We start from the raw sequence: 24,007 nt of genomic DNA on the forward strand, positions 1-24,007 counted from the left end.
ACATCACCCACATGTTAGAGTTATCTACTACACTCTGATTATTGACTGTTCTAAAATTTTAAAAACACTATCATAAGGGCAGCTTCCGATGAAAAAGCCTGTGCAGATTTGTTTTTGGTGGTGAAGTTGCTTTCATGGGAAATTTGTAGAAAAATCCCCACCAGGCAAGCTAATCCAATCACACCTCACTCATATCAATAATGGAACTTTCTATTAATCAGTTTAGAATCAAAAGAATCAAAGGTAAATTTTTTATAAAGTTACGAGTAAACTCCCAGGTCATGTGATGACAAAGCAAACACATAAATATTAAAACATCAATGACATAAAATCAACATCAAATACAATTCAATAAAAAGGAAACAAACAAAAGACATATACAATTGTCTATAAAATAGAACTGTCCCAATATTGATAGGACCAGGCCTATCGATAATTATCGGTACTCTTTATTCAATAAAGGCCTCCTTCTATGGGTCCAGTAAAGCGTCTACGAGTTTCAGTGGGCTTCCGAATCTTTTCAACCACCTTCTTCAGGACTAAATCTTGTGTTCCCCAAAGTTATTGATTCAAACCTACATACAACAACATGATAAACTCATTATAGTTATACTTTCACATGAGTGATCCATAAATACAATATAAATCCCCCTTTAAAAATTAAGATTAATTATTTATCAGAATTCCCCCAGATTCCTCTAATATCTAACGTCACAACAAGAGTTTTCATTAACCACCTTCTATATCCAAATCCACAGTCCACTGACAGTGACACTTATGTATAAAAAACCTCATATAAAACATAAGAACAACCATTAAAATAGTCTCAACCACTCACCTTCAAAAAAGCCAGTACAAAACATCCACACTGATACATATGGATACTTTCCTTAATATCCACCGTCTTTATGGATTGTATTTCTATATAGATAAAAAGAGACCATCAATCCATTATTCATCATCACACAGGGGCCCCAACACCATGTGATAACCCATGTAGTGATGGAAATTCATCCATAGTGTCTTACACCCATAAGTGCACGGAAAGTGTAAAGAAGATTGTTTTATTTATAGTGAAACCAAAGTAGGCGACACCAAATTTAAGTGTGTCCAAAATGCAGCCTAAAAAGATGTTTTAAATACATAACATGACCGCACTATCTTCAGTTTCATAACATGCATCAATCATAGTCAGAGGACTTACCATGGAGTCCAAATGTATATAGATAAAATATGTCAGAACCAAATATTGTTCAACTGGTTCCGACCTTAATTCTACAATGAGAATAATAAATAATAAATTGCAAAATACAGTAATGCTCTCAGAATTAATCAGCTATTACTTAACAACACCCTATAACTACACTCTATAAACCTCTAAAAGGCTAAAACCCTATAGATCTCCTAATTACTATAAACCTGTTCTTAATATGTAGGGAAATGCCCTTTTGTAAAATTTTATGTTAAAGATATATTGCTAAACTATAGAAAGACAGCGAGTACCCTTATATCACAATTTTCTAACATATTGTTGAGTTCTCAACTCTAACTATGTTATCGAACTCGGAAACAGAGGCGCTCCCTCTCTTAAATAAGCGGATCCCTCTACTTACCTTAAAGTCAGCGGTCTTATTTCATTTCTTATTTCGGCGCTTAACTTATTTTTTAACAAAAATGAAGGAACCGGACTTGCCTCACCTGCCTCCTTTATACCCAGTGCTCGCTCGATGTAACGTCGGGCAGGAAGTGAAATTGCTTCATGTTCATACAGGTTCACTTTCTGCCCTGCGTGGAAGAGCTGGACCACTGAAAAATCACTACCGGCACCACACCGGCGCCATATTGAAATCTCTGACTCAACCGCAATGTGCCCAACGCACTAATCTATTGGGACAAAAAAGAAATTATTCAATAATTAAATAGACAAACGCCTCACCAATAATTAGTCATTATTGCATTATGTAAAAGTCATTATAAATATCTCGATGCCACAGTACTCAAAATAAATTAAAGAACAGCACCATATCGACATAATGGACCTAATCTAAAAGTTGAAGTTGCTTTCATGGGCACAGGTGAAAATCAGCTATGGAAAGTGTAATTATGTAAAGCTAGGACTCACAGCTGTACAGAATTGACATTTCCAATGTTCATGAAATGAACACTTTCTCTTGGAAAATTGAAAGTGCCCAAGTGTACAGCCATAATACTGTTTGGCAAAGTCAATGTTAGAGCTGACTACGGCAGTGACCACAGACTTCTGATATTGACTGATTGAGAGAATAGGATATATATATACTGGCATATAAGGGATGCAAAGTGGAAAGGACAGGCTTGTTCTTGAAACAACAATGGCCATTTGGTATATATCAAAGTTCATTATCTCCAACATGTAGATAATCATTACAAATTAGGGAAACAACACCTCCCCTCCACTTCATACCCAAATCTCAGATCAATTTACCTGCAAGGTTATGTACCAGGGTATTTTAGGAGGCTGGGCTGGTTTGTAGTGGGTACCTAAGGGTACTTACACCTTATACCAGTTCCAGTTATCCCTTATTAGTGAAATGTAGTCAGTGTCTAGAAGCCAGGCTGTCTAGAGATGGCTGTAGGAAGAGCAGCCAAGGCTGAACTAGGAGACATGCAAAGCTCTTGCAATACCACTGTAGTCACACAGTACTTACACACAAGAATGACAATACTCAATGTTGCCAAAAATAAAGGTAATTTATTTTAGTGACAGAAGGCCAAATATATCTTAGAGGCTATACTCCCTTAGGAGGTAAGTATTATACATAAAGTATACACTAGTAACAAAATCAGGTAAGTAAACCGTCATAAAATAGTGCAAATAGCAAGAAACACCAGAGGTTACAATGGGGCTAGGCGGGACACAAACCATATACTAAAAATAGTGGAATGTGAATGTCGGTTTCCCACCTAGGCAAGAGTATTGTGTAGAGGGGTGCTGGGAGCGTAAGAAAACACCAAAACACAGCAAGTTTCCTAAAACTCACTAGAAGGCGTGATAGAAGATAATGCAAAAAACAAGCAAGACTGCAAGACATCAATGATGGATTCCTGGATCGGAAGACCTGTGGAGAGAGGGGACTAAGTCCAAGAACAGCTGAAGAGTCCAGAAAGAACAGGAACCCCTGCAAACCTAGATGAAGGTGCAGCAGTGGAACCTCCGATTGGAAGAAAAAGTCAGAGATGCACCAAAGAAGACAGCTGCGGGTTCCTGCTTGGTGCAAGAGAGGTCCCACGTCGAAGAGATGAATGCAGCCTGGTTTTCGCTGTTGGATTCTGCCAACAAGCCTTGGCTCACGTAAAAGACACACTTGGTGGGAAAAGGTGCTACGTGGACCCAGGAAGGACCTGGGGCTCTCAACTCAGACTGAGGAGAAAGAGGGGGCTCTCAGCACTTCAGAGAGCTCCCATAAGACCAGGCAGCAGCCACAGGAGTCCCAGGACAAAGGGACAAAGGAGTTGCAAATCATGGTTTTCTCAGCACTACACAAAGGGATCCCACAATGCTGGAGAACAACTCAGGGAGCTGAGCATCACAGGCTAGAGTGCCGGGGACCTTGGCTGGGCTGTGCATGAAGGATTCCTTGGAGAAGGACACAGAAGCCCTAGGAGCTGCAAAACACGCAGAGCAGAGGGGTACTGTCTGGCACGGAGAGGCAAGCTCTTACTGCCCCCAAATTTGGACAGCTGGACCTTTAGACAGTCAGGGTCACTTTGGTCCACCACCTGTGTTCCAGGATCCACGCTCGTCATCAGTAGAGGGGACCCAGAGTACCAGTGGTCGCTGCATAGAGGTGCCTGCTGAAGCAGAGAAGTGACTCTGTTACTCCACGGGAGATTCCTTTGGTCCTTCTGGTGCAGGATGAAGACAGTCAGTCCTCGGAGCATGCACAACCTAGAAACTGTTGCATTGCTGGCAGGAGCTGGAGTTACAGAGTTGCAGTAGCCGTCTTGGATACTTTGTTGCAGCTGTAGAGTTCCTGGAGCAGTTCTGCAGTTGATCCAATGGTAGAAGGTGAAGCAAAGGTTGCAGTGGAGTCCTGCTGGAGTCTTGCAAGCTGAATCTGAGGAAACACCCAGAGGAGAGACCCTAAATAGCCCTGAGAGGGGGATTGGTCACCTAACCAGGTAAGTACCTATCAGGAGGGGTCTCTGACGTCACCTGCTGGCACTGGCCACTCAGATGCTCCCAGAGTTCCCTGACCATCCTGAAAACAAGATGGCAGAACCCAGGGATACTCCCCCTTCCTTTGTCCAGTTTCGTGTCAGAGCAGGGACTGGGGGTCCCTGAACCGGTGTAGACTGGATTATGCAAGGCGGACACCATTTGTGCACTTCAAAGCACTTCCAGAGGCTCTGGGAGGATACCTCTCCCATGCCTGTAACACCTATTTCCAAATGGAGAGGGTGTAACACCCCTCGCCTAAAGGAAATACAGTGTTCTGCCTTAGTGGTATTGAGCTGCTCAAGCCCCAGGAGGGCAGATGCCTGTTTCTGAGGTGGCAGCAGCTAGGGATATAGTGGAAACCTCAGAGAGCTGGCTTGACAGTACTGGGGGTCCATATACTCAGGACTCCCCGGGGTGCATGGAATTGGCCCCCCAGTACCAGAATCAGATTGAGGGTACCATTTCCAGTTCCTAGACACTTCACATGGCCATATTTGGGGTTACCATTGTTAAGTTACATATATGTATTGACTAATAGGTAATGCACATTTATAATGGTGTCCCCACACTCACGAAGTCCAGCATACTGGTCCTGTGCTTCGTGGGGACACCTCTGCTGGTACAAGGGTTCCCTCACACACAGTTACTATGCACCTAGACTTCAGGGTATGAAGGTTAGATATATAGCTGACTTATAAGTGACCTGGTGCAGTGACAATGGCTGTGAAATAGTGCTTACACTATTTCACTCATGCTGCAATGGCAGTCCTGAAGAAGTGTTTGTATGAGCTCTTATGGGTGTCAAAAGAAATGCTGCAGGCCATAAGGATCTCCTGGAACCCAATGCCCTGGGAACCTAGGTACCATATACTCAGGTCTTATAAGGGGGGCCCAGTATGCCAATTTGGAGTGGAATATGGAGTCACTAGACTATAGTGACACATTTAGAAACAGACAGAGCATGAGCAATGGAGTTCTGATTAGCAGGACTCCAGTGACAATTTAGAAAACAGTGCAAGTGCACTGGCAAGCAGGCTACCAACCATAAGCACTGGGGTCCTAACTAGCTAGATCCCAGTGACACAGTCAAAATACTCTGACAATCAGGCAGAACTTGGGATAATATGCCAAGAAAGATGGTACTTTCCTACAGGTATAGCTTCTACATAGATCGCGGCCCAACAGATCAATGAGTTACCCAAAATCCGACACAATGCCTTTCCATAGAGGGTTTGGGTTCGAGGTTGAGCTGCTTTCACCTCCTGCCTTCCTTCACCCTGGGCTCAGCAGTCACTCAGTCACAAAAGGGAGAGGTTAGAATTTGTGTTAATCCTCCATGTCAGCTGTGGGTGCCCAGGCCTCTCGGGGTCTCCCTCACAGCAGTCCTCTTTGACTTGACAGGTAGAAGGTATTAGAGCAGAGTAGACCAGGGCCTTGACCCCTCTGCTGCTGAGCTCAGGAAATTGCAACATGTAGCATCGAACACTAAAAGCACTTTCAATTTAAAAGCAACCAACATAGACCTGCAGCTCACAACGGTCATGTAAAAGGTGCATATATCAGGACAATACTTGACTTTTTCAATGTCCCAGTACTGCAAGACAAGATGATAAATAAAAGTGCTGCTGCTTATAAGGCCTATTCACCAGAAGCTTTGGTGGGACAATGACCAGAGCAATGATAAAGCTACAATCCTTGGTGGTAGAAAAACAATCCCACTCCTCATAACTCACTTAAAAATGTTTCTTTTATTAAAGCAATAAGCTGAAAATATCCAGTCCTATTGCCAATGAGACCTTGGTAGTAGGCTTGAACTTCAAAACTTCCACAGTCCATAATTATCAACAAGAAGAAGAATCAAATGTGAAACAAGAGATTCGGTAACAGACAATCAATGCATTTGTGTAGCGTAGACCTAAGGTTATCTGGGCACTGAGGGTGCTGTGTCCCTGTCAAAGAGCCATGTCTTGAGTTTCCTTCTGAAATACACCAAGGAGGGCGCTGTCTGAACATGGAGGGACAGGTTTTTCCAAGCCTTTGCTGCAATGTAGGAGAAGGAGCAGCTCCCTCTGAAGTTCCGATGGATGTGGACTGTGTGAGCGGTTGAGTGTGGAAGAGTGCAGTTGTCTTGGTGGGACATAGATGCTAAGACAGTGGTTGATGTAGGATGGCCCTTGGTTGCATAGAGCCTGGTACACAAATGTGAGTATCTTGATCTGGCATCTCTTTTGGATTCTGTGCCAATGGAGGACTCTGGGTTGAAGGGTGATGCTGGAGCATTTGGGCTGGTTCAGGATGAATCTAGCTGTTGTGTTCTGCAAAGTCTAGAGTCCTTTGATTAGCTGGGTGGAAATTTTGGCATACATAGCATTGCTGTAGTCGAGGCAGCCGGTGACCAGTGAGTTTACTTGTTGATTCATGAACAGATGGCTGTCAAGGGTGATTCTGAGGTGATTCTGAGGTTTCCTGCGTGGTCTGATAGAGTGGGTGATGGACCGAGTTCTGCAGGCCACCAGCTACGGCCCCATATGGAGGTGTTCCTCTCGAAGATCAAGACTTCCATTTTGTCAGTGTTTAGTTTGATTTGACTGTCTTTCAATCATGTTGCTACGTTGGTCATGGCATTGAGGAACTTGGTTTTGGGATGTGGGGGTCATTGGTGAGCGAGAGGTTCAGTTGGGTGTCATCAGCATAGGAGACTAGGCTGAGTCAATGGGATCTGACAATGTCTGCCAGAGGGGGTCATGTAGATGTTGAAAAGAGTGGGGATGAGGGAAGATTGTTGGGGTATGCTGCAGGTGTTGGCCTTGGGTGCAAAGGTGAAACGAGGAAGGCGGATGCTCTTAGTGCAGCCAGAGAAGAAGGAGGCGGTCCACTTGAAGGTGTTTTGTTGAATGCCTATGTTTTGGAGTCTGTTGAGGAGAGTGGTGGGAGACTGTGTTTCGACTGATGCAGAGAGGTCCAGGAGGATTACAGCTGTTGTTTCTCCTCACTCGAGGAGGGTCCTGATGTAATCTGTGCTGGCAATCAGTGCAGTCTCCGTGCTGTGGTTGACCCGGAATACTGTTTTGTGAGGTGTCAAGAAGATGGTTTCATTTGAGGTATTCAGCGAGCTGTTGGTTGATGGCTTTCTTGAATACTTTGGTAGGGTTAAAGAGCAGAGATCAGTCTGTCTTTTTTTAAGTCGCTGGGGTCATGGATGTTAGAAATAAGGTCTCTTGTTGGCAGAGATATACACCCTTGTCCAAATAAGGACCATTGTCCTTGTCAGGGTAAGTCTCATACAATCCAAATTGATCTGTGCCCACCCTCTGGTAGCTTGGCATTGAACATTCAGGCTTAACTTAGAAGGCAATGTGTAAAGGAACTGTACAATAAATCACACAGTAACACAGTGAAAACAACACAAAAATACACCACAGAGGTTTAGAAAAATATATGATATTTATCTGGTTAAATTAAGGTCAAAATAATAAAGATTCAATAAACACAAGTTGCAATATCACTTTTGCAAGTTTAAAAAAAGTGTTAAATCTTAAAAATTAACAGTTGTCTTAAAGTATATGGTTTGCATCAAAAATAACAAATATGGAGACCAAAGAGGAGGAGGTGCATGGAAAAATAGGGTGTGTGTTGGATTTTCTGACACAGCAAGGACAATGCTTTGTTTCTTTCCACGCTGCAAGGGTCTTTACATCATTTTTCGCCACGCAGTCTTGGTTCCTCACTGTGATGCAGAGATATTTTTGGCACCCAGGGACAATGCAGGGAAATCCTGGGCATGCAGGAAGAGGTCATAGGAGTTGTGTCGATTTGTTATGGTGATGAGTAAAATTTTCTGTTGCACGGCAGGTGCTGCATCAATTTTTCACTCAGGGAATTGGCTGCATTGCTCCGGGTCAGCTGTGCGTCGATCTAGTAGGGCTGTGTATTGAATCACAAGGCAGGCGCTGTGTCGAATCTTCACTCGGGAAGTCAGGCTGTGTCATTCTGGCTCGGCTGTGCGGCGATGTCTCGGTCACAAAATGGCTCTGTGTCTTTTTGGGTAGGCTGTGTGTCGATTTTCAGTGCACAGGGAGTTTCCTGAAGGGAAGGAGTCTTTCTGGCCCTAAGACTTAAGAAAACAGAAGGCAAGCTCAACCCTAGCCCATGGAGAGCACATCTTAGCAAAGTCACAGGGCAGCAAGGCAACAGCAGGGCAGCAGTCCTTCTCAGCAAAGCAGTCTAGATAAGTACTTTGGGCAGCCAGGCCGTTCCTCTTTACAGGTTGTAGGTTCAGGTCCAGAATTGTCTGAGCTGGTGGGGTCAAAGACCCAGTTCATATACCCCAAAATATATTTGAATTTGGGGAGAATTCAAATAGTGGTTTTGAAGTGCACAAGTTCCCTTTCAGTGGAGGCCTCCTGCCAGGGTCCCAGTAGGGGGTTTGGCAGACCATTGTGTGAGGGCAGGCTACTTGCCTTTGAAATGTAAGTGTCAGGCCCCCAACCCTTCCAGCCTAGGTAGACCCATTCAGTATGCAAATGACTGCAGGTGTGACTGAGTATCCTGTGTTTGTGGTTGTCTGGGTAAAATGTGGTCAATAAGCCCAGCACAGCCCAGCCGTTGATTGGAGACAGGCTGTAATCCACAGATGCATTTTAAGTGCAGAAAAATGCTCTCTTTGTAAAAGTGGCATTTCTAAAATTGTAATATAAAATCCAACTTCACCAATAATCAGGATTTTCTATTATCATTCTAGCCATACTAAATATGACCTGGTTACCCCTTTCTGATCAGAATCTACCACTCAAGCATTATATGAAGGTAGCCCTAACCTATGAAAGGAGCAGGCCTCACAGTACTGGAAAATGATTTTAGGAGTTTTCTCCTACCAGGACATATTAAAACACACATGTATATGTCCTGCCGTTTACCTACATAGCACCCTGCCCTATGGTTTACCTAGGGCCTACCTTAGGGGTTACTTATATGTAGAAAAGGAGAGTTTTAAGGCTTGGAAAGTACTTTTACATGCAAAGCTGAAGTGGCAGTGATACTGCACACACAGGCATTGAAATGGCAGGCCTGGGACATGGGTAACCCCTTAGCTGCTGGGCCTTTACTGCCCTTCCCCCCGTGCAGAGCCCTTTTTTGGCTATTTGGAGTAGTTCACACTTAGACCTTCAGCACTTTTTGTCCACATAAGCTATCCATGCCAAATTTGCATCCTTTTTTTCCAACATCCTAGGGATTCTAAAGGTACCCAGAGTTTGTGGGTTCCCCTGGAGCAGAAATTAGCAAAATATAAAATGTAGTTTTTTTCAGAAACACAGGAAAAAAGGGCTGCAGAAGAAAGCACGTGTTTTTTTCCCTGGGAAAAAAAGCTTTGCGGTGCTAAAATCACCAATTTTCCATCTTTCAGGAACAGGCAGACTTGAATAAAAAAAAAACATTTTGCAACACAGTTTTGGCATTTTACTGGGACATACCCCATTTTTAATTTGTTTGTGCTTTTAGCCTTCTTCCATTTAGTGACAGAAATGAGTGTAAAACCAATGCTGGATCCCAAGCAGCTAAACATTTCTGAAAAGTAGACAAAATTCTGAATTCAGCAAGGGGTCATGTCTGTAGATCCTCCAAGGTTTTCACTCATACAATAACGGCTGAAATAAAAAAAACAAATATTGAAATTGAGGTGAAAAAACACAGCCATTTCTGTCCACGTTTTCTTCTATAACTTTTTCCAGCTATGGCAGATTTTTAAAAGCAATATATTGTTACATCTACTGGACTCTTCTGGCTGCGGGGATATATAGAGGTTGTAGGCTCATCAAAAACCATAGGTACCCAGAGCCAATAAATTAGCTGCACCTTTCAATGGGTTTTCATTGTATACCGGGTACAGAAATTCATTTGGTGAAATATAAAGAGTCAAAAATAGGTATCAAGGAAACCTTTGTATATCCAAAATGGGTACAAGATAAGGTGTTGATTAGGTGTGGTTAATTGCACATCTCTGAATTCCGAGGTCCCCTTACTAGCATGTGAATTACAGGGCATTTCTCAAATAGACTTCTTTTGTACACACTGTCTTACATTTGGATGGAAAAAGTGTAGAGAAAGACAAGAGACAATAACATTTGTTCTTCTATTCTGTGTTCCCCCAAGTCTCCCAATAAAAATGGTACTTCACTTGTGTGGGTAGGCCAAATGCCCGTGACAGGAAACACAACATGGACACATCACATTTTTACATTGAAATCTGACGTATTTTTGGGAAAGTGCCAAGCTGTGGATTTTGGCCTCTAGCTCAGTCTTCATCTAGGTAAACCTACCAAAACCAGTTTTTTTTTAAACTAGACACCTAGGGGAATGAAGGATGGGGTGACCTGTGGGGCTCTCACCAGGTTCTGTTACCCAGAATCCTTTGCAAAACTCAAAATCTAGCTAAAAACCACTTTTCACTCAGATTTTGGTGCTGCAAAGTTCTGGAATCTGAGAGGAGCCACAAACTTCCTTCGACCCAGCATTCCCCCAAGTCTCTCGATAAAAATGGTACTTCAATTGTGTGGGTAGGCCTAGTGCCTGCGACAGGAAATGCCCCAAAACACAATGTGGACACATCACATTTTTCCAAAGAAAACTGACTTGTTTTTTGCAAAGTGCCTAGCTGTGGATTTTGGCCTCTAGCTCATCCGGCACCTAAGAAAACATAGCAAACCTGGACATTTCTAAAAACTAGACACCTAGGGGAATTCAGAATGTGGTGACTTGTGGGGTTCTCACCAGAATCATTTGCAAACCTCAAAATATGGCAAAAAAAACACTTTTCCCTCACATTTTGGTGACAGAAAGTTCTAGAATCTGAGAGGAGCCACAAATGTCCTTCCACCCAGCATTCCCCCAATTCGCCCGATAAAAATGGTACCTCACTTCACTTGTGTGGTTAGGCCTAGTGCCTGTGTCAGAAATGGATGACACAATGGTCAATGTTAGTCCTTACATGAGTGCAACTATTCACCCTAGGGTGATCCATTCCTGATGCAGACACTAGGTACATGCACTCAAGTGGGGTAGCATTTCTATCAGGACAGGTGAGGAAACAATGGGTGGTAGGAATGTTGTGGATACCAGCATATTCCAGTAGTTTGCGTGATAGAAATGCAAGAAAAAATAGAGTTTTTATTCAACATTTCACCTTTGCAGGGTATTCTGGGTAAGAAAACTTTGGGGAATCCACACAAGTCACACCTCTGTGGACTCCCCACAAGCTGTCAATTTTTCAGAAATGTCTGGGTTTTGTAGGTTTCCCTATATGGCGGCCGAGCCCAGGATCAAAAACGCTGGTGCCGGCCTTATAAAATCAGGTTGTTTTGTGATAGATAATTTTGATGTCTCCACAATATGATTTGGGTGGTGGAATTTGGGGCTGAACTAAATTGGGGTGCTCCCAAGAGAGCACTCTCTCGCTGTGCTTGCAGCCACATGCAACTGATCTCTGGGTTAGACTAACCTGCTATTGTCCCTCTGCACAGAATGTGCTTGTGAAGGGACAGCAGGACTGTCCTCATCACCTCCCTCAGAATCACTGGAAGAGGAGTTTTAAAAAAATCACTCCCAGAGTCTGTGCAATTGTCCTATCCCTCAGATGCTGTCTCAGTATCTGCTGCCTCAAGTCTCTGATCCTACGCCAGAGCTGTCCTCTATAACCCGAGTTAGGGCTTGAGCAGCAGTCATCCAAAGAGACACCCTCTCTGCTACTAGCTAAACTGTTGCTCTGAAAAACTAGCCTACGTAGACAGTCACAAAATTGCTGGTTGGTGGGTGTGAGATGCATGCAACAGTGAAGGTCAGTCACCTTATCTTTGCTTCTTCCCTCAATCAGCACATTCTCTCAAGACACTCAAAAAAACAAAAAAGACACACTGTTACTTCACCTTGTCACATACCAATCGTCACAGTCTTTAGCACCTCTGGCGCCCCGTCACAATCATTATTGGTGCTCCCACTCCCAAGACTCCTCCTCAGATTCCCTCACTACCACCCAGCAAAAGTGCTCTTCATTTCTTCATAGCCCTCCTAACACATACATTTCATTTGTATTAGCACAGGCAATGGCAGGCTTTACTAATCCACTCAGCTATTTACACAAAATAGAGATTTGATCTTTGCAGTAGGAATATAAACCTTCAGCTGTACTTTATGGCATCAAAACTGCCACTAGACAAAAGTCACATCCTTTTGTAGCAGAAACATAATCACAAGAGTTTTTTGACTTTTTTATTGCTGCCCAGTTGAAACACGTCAGTTTAAGTATGTGCATTGCTTTTGAGATGCAAACTGCAACTACAAGAGAACTGGTTGCAAATATATTTATAGTTTAAAAGAGATCACTTTTATATGTGGGTCAGCTTTTCCTGGGGGTCGATCATAGCCCTTAGGGAAACCACACACGCATTGACAAAAGTGATCGATATATATATATATATATATATATATATATATATATATATATATATATATATTTACACATGTATACACATATCATTATATATCTAGATCTACATATATATATATATATATATGTATATATATATATATATATATATATATATATCTAGATCTACATATATATATATATAGATATATAGATATAGATAGATATCTATATATAGATATGTCTATATATAGATCTATATAAATATATAGATCCATAATTTTTTAATAGCTGTGTGGTTTCCCTCTGTGTGATAGTGGTCCCCGGGAAACCATACAACTATTTAAAAAAAAAATTGCCCACCCAGGGGGTTGTCCTGCCCACGGGCGACCCCCCTCTCACTTTCATTTTATTTTCATTGTTTAACCCATGGGGGAGGGTGGTCTTGCCGCCCCATGGGTAAACTGCATTTTGTTTTTAAATATGCCTCACGGATGCTTCCTGCTGTGGTAGGGAAAACAGTGAGTGGCATCAGTGCTGGGCAGGGGAAACAGGGAATATCTTCTGTGTCTTGCAATTGGGGGACACACAGGAGGATTTTTTAACCCGTTCCCTGGTGTCGTCCACTGGTTGTGAACCGCACCAGCGAGGTAGTGCGGGCATCAGCCACTGTTTGAAGCTCACACCAGAGGGGTTAAGGGGCTACTTAGGTGGTGGCACAATCACTGCTTCAGGCCCACTAGTAGCATTCAATTTAAAGGCCCTGGGCACATGTAGTGCACCTTACTAGGGACTTACAAGTAAATCAAATATGCCATTTTGAAATGAACCAATGTTACCATGTTTAAGAAAAGAGCATATGGATAGCAGTGCTAAAGTGTGTGGAGTCCTAAAACGAGCAAAAACAGTGTCAGAAAAGTGGAGGGAGGCAGGCAAAAAGTTGGGGGATGACCACCCTAAGGCTGTCAGGTCTAACAGTAGAGAGTTTCTTAAGGAGAGGTCTGCTTCCATCCACCCTTGAAGATTGCTGTGGAGATGGAGGTGTTGTGAATGCTGATTAGTTCTGTGCTGATGGTGTTGGTTTCAAGGTTGAAGAGATGGTGGGGGACGGTGTCCGTGGGTGCCCATGACTGGATGGACCACATGATGGCTGTGGTGGTCAATGTGGTAATTGGGGACCAGGTGGTTATCGTATGGTTGTTGTTCGCTGTTTGATGGAGGTTTTCTAAGCTGAAAGTGGTGGCTTGGGGGGTCATAGATGGTGGTGCTCTTACTGTGGAAGTGGTCTCAGAAGGTGTCACAGAGTTCTTAGGATGGTGGTCTCTGTGGCTGTCGGGCTGGAGAATTCCTTGATAATTTTGAAGAGTTTTTTTGTGTGATTGGCTGCGGTGTCAATGTCGGCAGTGATTGGGGCTCTCGTGGCTGCCTTGATGTGGTGGTAGTAGTTGTTGAGGGTTGACTTGGGAGCTGTTGTTCTGTTGGAGAGATCCTTGGTCTTCTCAAGTTGGTCGCAGTTGAGTATGGAGTTTCTGAGCTCCGGAGTGTACCATCTTGCTTGAAGGTATTATCAGTTTTTGCTTTTTTCAGCGGGAAACTCTGTCGGTGCATCTGGTGATCCTGGTGATGAAATACTGCACAGCCTGGTTGAGGTCAGCTGTGGGCTCGGGTTGAGAGGTGCCAAGGGCCTGTGTTCCTAAGGTCTTGGTTACCTTGCCCCAGCTTTGGTGGGGGTGCTGTGGTGCTTGGAGATGGTGTGCTGGGCATCGAAGAAGGTGGACGATGTCGTGGTTGGTCCAGGTGAGTTCAGTGATATGGGTGAATTTGATTCTATCACTGGGAGTGAGGATGGTGTCAAGTGTGTGACCGGCTCTGTGTGTGGGTTTTTTGACTATTTGGATGAGGCTGATGTTGCTGAGGTTCTCCAGGAGAGAGGTGGAGTGGCATCCTTAGTGTAGTTGAGGTCAACATTGAGGCCGCCAAGTAGGACGTAGTGAAGGGAATCATTTGTGAGGGGGGCAATGAAGTTGAGTGTGGTGTTGCAGAAAGCTGGTGGTATTGGCATTGGTCTGGACTCGGAAGTTGATCTGTTCCATGAGTGGCATTGAGTCATCGTTTGTGATGGTGCATTGGATGGTTTCCTCGAATATGATGGTGATGCCCCCTGTTTTTTGGTGAAGTCTCAGTGTATCATCCTGTAGCCGTTGGGAGTGGCCGTGGCAATATCAGGTTTAAGGAGGGGTTTAGCCATGTTTTGGTGATGAAGGCGACATCTGGGTTGCAGGTGGCTATGATGTCCCTCATTTCTGGGGTGTGTTGGCATACGGAGCGGGCATTGAGTAGGATGTACTGGAGAGGATATGGGTTGCTCGTAGTCCTCTGCATAGGTACGGTGTGGGAGTCAGCGTGGGCAGGTGGCCCGAGTTGCATGAGAAGCAGTGTCCTTTGGTCAAACCTGGGGAGGCTGCGAAGCAGCTGTTGTTGTGGAGTCTGATGTTTAGCTCCTGAAGCTCCTTGGTGGTAGAAGGTGGGAGGACAAGGGGTCCTGGTGCTGAGTGTGGTCATGGCACAGACGGTGGTACAGCTGCACAGCAGCCTCCATTAAATGTCCTGGGAGGTGAGAGGCACTGGGGCGGGAGGCAAGAGAGTGGGAAAGGCAGAGATGGGAAAATAGCATCAGCAGACACATGGAAAGAGGAATGCAGGCAGAGATGTCAACCGTCTGAAAAGGCCTAGGAGCAGCTGGGGATCGGTAGCCTGCCCAAGGAAGTCAGGCTCTGCTAGGTCTGTGTGATGAGTCCAGAAGAGCTGCTCCACCCATCCAGAGTTTAGCAGCCTCCTTTACCCATGGAAAGCACACCATGTTTGTTATCAGCTCTGAGCTAACCGTTGCAACATATCAAGTTAGCCCAATTATACCCCTGAATCCATCAGGAGTAGTTATCATGCAGGACCTACTGTCCCACGTAAAGCTACAATATGTAAACATGAGTAAAAACAACACTTTGAAAGAGTAGTGTGAACTAAAGAGGGACACTTTAAACATCACATCACAAACTCAATTGAGTTTTCCTTTGTGGTAAGCTCTGATCTGCCAGTCTCAAATGTTGCATGAACTGAGCAGCATGCTCCAACACATAACGTGTAGTCTATGTTATTACACACTCCATTCAACAGGAGAATTTCTGCATTATCACTTAAATAAACTAGACATTCAGGCCCTAATTTATTATTTTTTTGCGCCGCATTACCATAATTTTTTTATGCAAAAGCGGCGCAAATTTACAAAATCCACACCTTCTAGAACTTCAGTGAATAAGCTGGCAGATCAGTTTAATGCCACAGTCTGCATGCAACCAAATCAAACACAGGAAGTCATGGTGCCAAGGAACCACTCAGTCTGTTCTGAAGTGTTAAATGTTCTACTGGACTCTGGAAGCAAAAAACTGCTGTAGATCCCAGAATATTCATCTCAATGATCATACAATATTCTAAATTGTGGCAACTTTTTAAAACTTCTAAAAGTAAATATGGGTCTCACACAACACACTTCAATGGGCATTATCTCTTTTGAATTCTAAGCCCCATGTGGCTTAGATGACCCTGGTAACATTCTAAATATGATCCAGAATGAAATTAGTATTCTCAAAGAAATCCTTCTGTAGAAACTTGGAAATAAAAATTACACCGTACCCAGCCATCCTAACTGAGCACCCACCATGCCTGATCAATGCAATTGAACCTTTCTTCAATTCTTAGAAGTGCAGTCAGTGCCAGAGGTAGAACAAATTAACACCCAGGAACACAGGGACTACCCGTATCCAATCCTCAGCACAAAGTAAAATTTAATAATCTTCTTAAATCAGAAGGTTATAAAACAGACGACTGGAGTTGGCTGCCAGCAGCATTTGTGGTTATTACACAGGACTGAATTTCACCTATCACTTTGTCAGTTGCATCAGAATTGCATTAGCTGAACATTCACTTTTGAAACATTGTGGGTGTCTGTCATACGCTTGGTGGCTGGAAGATCACTATCAATTGACACCAATTTGAAATAATAACCTACAAATAAGGTATCTAGAGTGTTTTAAACCTTAAAGTCCTATCTGGTTACATCAGTGCACACTTAAACACAAATTGAGCAAATCATGACAAGTGAAGCATGGTGGTAATTCTGGAAGGCTGATGGGAAATGATTCACAGACTGTGCTTTGGATAACTTTTTATAGAGGCCCCAGCTCAAATGGCAATATATCTAAACTGAAAAAGTTGATCAGCATTTTAATGGACTTGAAAGCAGAGCATAAGAATGTGTATTTTGTCTTCACAGGTGATTTATATGTGAACAAATTCAAGACAAACAGGCATTGGAGTACCACCCCAATTGGATGCAATCAGCCCAAAAAATGCCCACAACCTTGAGGTGGGACACGTTAGGTCAAATTCTAGTAGCTTAATATGATGCCATTGAAAAGAAGGTACTAAACAGCCGATTTCCAGATGACAAGTCACCTTCATGGACCTGAATCTCAGACAAGACTACCTCTTATTTAGACTACACCTTCGGAAGCGTGGCACTGTTTAATATACATCACTATATAAAATAGAACCAGTTCGGTGAGCGATCACTGTCCCCTTGTGATCAAGCTAGCTGACCTATGTAGTATGAAAAGGTTAAAATTGAGTGACACAACCATCACTGAAAGATTTGAACAAAGCGTCTGACTTTAAAACCTAAAGTTGTGGAGCAAAGGTAGTCATATCTCAAGGAGGGCTCCCAAATAAGTGAGGTTGTGCTAGCGCAGGTGTTTTAATAATTTAATAAAAGTTATTAATGAGTGCTCATGTATTCTGAATAATAAGTTTATGTAGAAAACAAAATAACGTAGAAAAATAATGCACACATTCGAAAATGTGATAACGAAGAATGGCCACCAATGTTAAAGGAATGTACTAATTAATGATTTAATACTTGTGAAATGTTGAATATATGTCATATTAAGGGTAATGCAGTAAGCTTCAGCTTTATTAATTGTAGGCCTTAAATTAGTGTGTCTCTTGGCCTACTTGCCAGGCCTCATGTAAAAGCTGTATTGCTTAGCTTTTAATAAAATGGCTGTCCTAGAGAGTTAAACTGTGATTTCTATTGTATTGTTTAAATGTGCTCATAACTGAAGCTTTCTCATGAGAACCGACTGCTAGACGATGATGTTCCTGCTAATGCAACATTTTATGTGTAATGTGTGTGAGGCTGACTTTCCCAGGACAAAAAAAATGAAGATACTGACTAGAGTAGAAGCTGCAACAATATTGTTACCTGACAAGCCAGATGATGAGAACATTCAAAGACACACCAGTCAACGACATGTGAACGGAGTAATATTAGAATTCATACATTTGGGATTTTAGTTTTATTGGACAGAGTATGAACATGCAATTAACTGACCAATAGGGATTGGGAGGGGGTAGTTTTAGCAGTTTTGACTTAACAGGACTACACTGAGAGAAGATAGCCCATTGCCCATTTTCTTGCTGGCCGAAAGGCTAATTCTTGCCCATATTGCTTTTTGATTAGAGACAAGCTTAACTTTAACGCTTAAAGACTTTGCGTATTCTGAACTTTGATGCTGAATCCTGATGCCTTGCTGATCGACAGATGCTCTGAGGACAAAGACTGACTCTGCTTGCTGACCCACATTGAGGATAGGTATTAAATAATAGTCTGTTGAATTGATATGCATTTGCTTTTTCTTTCTAGGTACCAACTGCACTGTTTTGATAGAGCCATAGTTAGATGTTTTTCAAAATTTGTGTTAGTAAAATATTTTGCATGAAGTCTAACATGCTGATGCTAATCTGATGTTAGTTAAGGTTCCTCACTAATGAAAATATGATAACAGGGATTACTGCTTGATCAATTTGTCTGCTAAACTTCATGTATATAATTACATTGACGCAGTTGACTTTGTTATTGATTTGGACCATAAACCTAGAATGTGTTGTAGTTCAGGCTTTGATTAGATTACATTTCCTCCGCCGTTTGGCAACCAGTGTTGTTTCTGTATGTGTTTCATTTGATTTTGAGATGAATCTACATGACTTAAGCATTGTTAATTTAGGGAAATAAATATTCTCACTTTTACTAAAATGTGTGGTTATTCATGATGGAAAAGTCAAGGTGTGTGACAATTTCTGACTCCATTGACTATTGATGTTATTGATTATTAATGATCATTGATTGTGTATTTATTATTGATTATGTACTGGAGCTAAGGTAAGAACATCTTAATTGCGAGTCAAAAGGTTCATCAACCTATTCGCGTTCCCTTGTAAGTTCACTTATTAAGGTCAGGTGCACTAACAGATGTTATAAAAAGCTTCTAAAGAAAAAAGTAAGGGACATGTGAAAACACCTGAATGATAAATGTGCCCTAGGCAGGGTTTAATAGATCTGAAAAAAACTCAAAAAAGAAATCTGTGAAATAAAACAACACATTTTAGAATACCCTCATATACGAGAGCAAAAAATGTACAAAAGAGATATTTGACAAATAGTTATGGGGACTGAAAAAGGGATTTAGAAAAACAAACAACGCCATCAAACCCCAACTCTCACTGAATGCCAAATCACTTGGATTCACTCAGGATACCAACTTCTCATGTGAGGAAGACATTATCAAACACCAAAGACAGCCTTGTATCAGCTCTCTCTTCCAAAGAAAGTCAATTTATTGTTTATTTCAGAAAGTGACATCATAACTGCTGTTTAAACCCTTGTACTCTCACATTTGAATAGTGCTAATATATGACTCTGTAGGCACCGAGACTCTACATTGCCTCCCCTTCAGTGCATCCTACACACCACAGCAATCTCATTCATCTATTCATATTTTAAAGTGAAATAATGTATAATTTGTTCTGTTTTATTCTTTGCATCATTAATCTTAAAAATGCATGTAGAAATAAAAAGGAAATAAATAAAATAAAATATATCTAGCAAAATATGTATTCTCTTGTTAATAAATAAAGGGATCTCATAAAAACTCAATCTACAACAAATTATAAATATAATATATAATTTAAAATGATCACAGATTGAAAATCCTCAGAGAGATTCTTCTCTACCTATAAGTAATTATACACATAAAAAATAAATAATAAGACTCCCTAAATCACATTATAGAAAGTAAACGTAAATCACACAACATCATAAAACAATTGCCACATGAATTTATCATTTGAAATAAATATTGAAAATATTCACACAGATTAGGTGCTGACGCTAACTGTAGGTAGAAATACAAATTCACATTTAATTTTGACTACATTAAATAAACTGTCACAAAAATCTCTCATCCTCCTCACATTATTCTTGGAAAATGTTGGTGTGATTCATCAAGCGGTGGCAGAGAAAAAAGGGGACGTGGTCCTGAAACCATTTTCTCTACTAGGTTTTCCATAGGAAAAATAGACACATCTACAGTGCAAACCTCTGAATGGATTAAAATCTAGATTGACAGAAAGCTAGATCTTTGTCCAGAAAGCATGTTTTAGGTAAAAGATGATTTGGTGTAAATCCAGTCAGTATTTTTGAGAAGTTGAGGCTAAGAATATATAGATATTCCATGCTGCAAATTATCTATACAGCTGACAGATCTTCATGCAAGATCTGATGGCTGCCACCACAACAACAACAATACAGCTGCAGTCATCCTAAGACTTCATACTCAGTCCTAAGTCCTACAAATAAAGGTTAAAAAAAGCTATAAGTGGGTAGGCCAGGGATACCTCTCTATCCTAGGCCTGGAGGTGTGTTCCAGAGAGGACTCCCAGGGCCAAAATGATAAATGTTTCAATTTTTGCCATGAATTTGTTGTGAATTTGTGAATCTACAGCATTTATTTTTAAAGCACAGGCTCCCGTGCTTTAAAAATATTAAAACCCCGGGGGGGGGGGGGGCAAGGATCCAGGGTCAGTGAGCCCTAAATTAACTCTAACTCTAACACCCTTTCTTTGCACAGCTATCTCCCATATTACATCACTTGTAACAAGTTCTATGAACTTGTTGATAACATGACTGCAACATCTGAAATGACAACATTGATGAGAACATTGTTCATGGTAGGAATGCAAGTTATAACTAATTTACAGCTCTAGTTACATTCACATGACATAACTGTAAACAGTGGATTTCAGTGGTTGTGTTTGTTTAAAAGAGTTTGTTTTAACTACAATTTTCACCTAGCTATAATATCCCTTTAAACATTTTTTTAGTGTATATGCACACACACACACACACACACCCACACACACACGCACACACACACAGGGAAGAGTGATCCATAATGTAAAAGGAATGGGTTCACATGCCCTTGAGGCCCTGTAATTTGTCTTGTATGTTATCAGCCCCCTACACATACAAAAGAGAATAGTGTGGGTGTCAATCCCGAAGCCTGTCCTGCAGGTCGAGCAGAACAACTGGGCTCCAAATTTGGGGTTGCAGTGAGGCGACAGGAAGTACTAACATCCACTTTATTCTATGTATATTTAAAGAGCAATCACAGGTGGTTAGTGTGCTTTCTGATCATCTGTTGTGGGTGTTTAGGGGTCGATTCTCAGGGAATCAGACAGACTCTTTGTGCCCTGAGAGTATGGGGCAGTCCAACCCCACAAATGCCATCCCCCAATGCAGCCCTTTTTCAATTGATTTCTCTAGTACCTAGTAGGCTTTCTGTCCAAACGGAATGGGCAGGTTGGGCAAATTCTCTCCTCTCAGACTGTTTTGGCTCTGTTATTTGAGGGCAGTCCAATGCCAGACGGACCACTAACACCAAGCTATTTTTTTTCACCAGATCTCCTGGTGTCTAGAGAGCTTTCTGCCCTCTAAATGGGCACAAAAGGATAATCTCCCAATCCACCCTTTTAAACTTGTGCCCCTATGAGTAGCCCAACAACTTGCCGGCCAGCTCCCTTCCCTGTTCAATTTTCCAATTAGCTTGCCTGATGTCTATTGACCCAATTTGCTCCCCCTAGGGGACAGAAAGACTCTTTTGGCTCCATGACAATGAGGGCAACTTGATGTCAGACAGGTCGGGCCCCCAAAGCATTCCATTTTTCTTAGTCCCTTGGTAGGTAGTGAGCTTTCAGCATCCAAGGTTCAGCAGTTTGACCAAATTACATCTTCTGTATTCCCATAGGGATAGAAAGACTGTTTGGGCCACTGGTGTGTGGTTCGGATGATGCCTGGCAGACCAGGACCCCCTTCCAATTCCTATTTAGGTCTGACCTATCTGAGCTAATTAGCAGTCTATAGGTGAAATCATTCTGTGGACCATACCAAAAAGTTACATTGGGCTTGTTGCTGTCATTGTTTGTTTCTTATTCAATGGCTTTCCTTCCTCTTAGTTACTCCCCCCCTCCCCATTTGATGGACAGTTTGGGACATAGCTGAATCATAGTCATTTTATCATCTGTTTGATTCAAAGACTTTTTCTCACATCCACGGAATTACTTTTTTTTTTTTTCTTTTTTTTTCTTTAAGCTTTAAGCACTCCACAAGAGTTTTCTAGTTCTCTCCTTTGTTTGGTGCTACTGCCTAAACACATCCTCACCTGTGCACTCTGTGTTCCTCCCTCATTGGTGCCTATAGGCTCTTCTATGTTTTTCCAATCCCTTCCTTCCTTATTTAACTTTATTTTGTCCTTCTACGAGGTGAGTGTCAAGCATTTTCATTGCATCCTTCTTCCCTCCCACACCTCATTGCTATCCCCACCTACTCCCTTGCTCACTTCTCCACTGGGCCCTGAATGCTTTTCAGTCTGCAACATTTGCTTAGATTTATCCTTTTTTCATCTATTGGTTAGGCTTTGTTAGCCTAAATGGGCATTTTTCTGGAGATATCCCAGTGACACAAATGTATTTGCATGATAATCAGAGTTGCCCAATAGATTACATGTTTCTACATACATGGTTTTGTAACATCTGCTCAAGCTTTGGGGTGGAAAGAATAAGGGAAAGAGATCATAGGAAAGAGAGGTAATTGTGAAAGGAACCTGGTTCCTACTAGAGGGGAGGCCCTTGAAGGCCTTCTCAGTTCAATCCTTATTAAAACTGATAGCCTCCTTAAAATTAATGAAGGCTGCCAGTCCTGATAATCTTCTGGCAATTGTAATAAAGTGTAATCCTGTCTGGTGGGTGTGCTTCTTTTCAAAAGTCTTATTATATATAACAAAGTCAGGGGTATCCCTGCCACGCTGGAAAGGCGCTATCATTAAACCTACACACACAAAAGGGGAGACAAACAACCCGGGTAATATCCACATGATAACCCTCCTTGATATAGGCTCGAAGTTAGACTCTAAGCTAATACTTAGGCCATAATTATGACATTGGTGGTAAATCCCACTTATTGCCACACTGATGCCCACCAACTTACAACTGCCGCGGCGGATATACGTTCACCATATTATGACACATACACACCAATCTGACAGAATTCAGCCACTCACACTAATCCGCCAGACCAAAGGTCAGTGATAAACTGGCGGTATCAAAACCCAAACCAACGGTGGTGTTGGTGCAGCCATTGATCCAGTGTATCCTTTGTCTCTCTCCCCCTTTCTTGTTTTGTCATCCTGTCCTTATGTGCATTAGCATCATCTGGTGGAGGAGCAGAGGCACCAGCGACAGAGGGAGCTGCATCCCACAGGACCCAGGATGTAGAGTCCACCAATGGTGAGGGCACTAGTAGGACGGAGGGCAAAGGGAGCACCACAGCGGAGACTAGAGGGGGCAATTCAGACACAGATACCGCCTCCGATGGAAGCTTCCTGGTGGTGACAGACACTTCTGTGACCACCCCAGCTACAGGTACAGCTGCCACCCCGTACCAGCACGGCTCTCCCAGCAGCCCCTCATCGAGCTGCCAGTGCCCGCTCACAGAGGAGGGTGGGCATTTCCTTCACCCCAGGTACCTCAGGCGCTGCTCCAGTTAGCCCTGCTGCTCTGAATGAGGAGGCTATTGACCTCCTGAGATTCATGTCTGTTGGGCAGTCAACCGTTGTGAATGCCATCCAGGGGCTGGCAGCCCAGGTGCAACAATCTACTGCATTCCTGGAGGGCATTCACACTGGACTGGCAGCCCAACAGAGATCGATCCAGGCTCTGGCCTCCTCTCTGATGGCAGCCATTGTCCCTGTTTCTACCGTCCCCCCTCCAACTTCCTTTTCCCAGTCCCATTCTCCTTTACCCCAACCCATCCCAAGCACACAGTCAGACGAGCATACACACAGGAAAACACCCAAATGTGTCACAGGAAAACACAAGCACCACACTTCATCCCACAAGCACTCACGCAAACAACATACAGTTACTGACACTACAACAAC

General features: G+C 42.6%; 1 long non-coding RNA gene across 1 annotated transcript; it reads right to left on the minus strand.

Moving 5' to 3' along the window:
* Positions 1 to 237: 237 nt before the first annotated feature.
* On the minus strand, positions 238 to 1,747 carry LOC138258885 (uncharacterized). The gene is made up of 3 exons (XR_011198599.1): positions 1,699 to 1,747; positions 839 to 921; positions 238 to 575 (listed from the first exon to the last, which is right to left on the minus strand). It is a non-coding gene; the product is annotated as an uncharacterized lncRNA (long non-coding RNA).
* Between the last annotated feature and the right edge of the window lie 22,260 nt (positions 1,748 to 24,007).

Source organism: Pleurodeles waltl, chromosome 2_1 (genome assembly GCF_031143425.1).
Source record: "Pleurodeles waltl isolate 20211129_DDA chromosome 2_1, aPleWal1.hap1.20221129, whole genome shotgun sequence".
Taxonomy (NCBI): Eukaryota; Metazoa; Chordata; class Amphibia; order Caudata; family Salamandridae; genus Pleurodeles; species Pleurodeles waltl.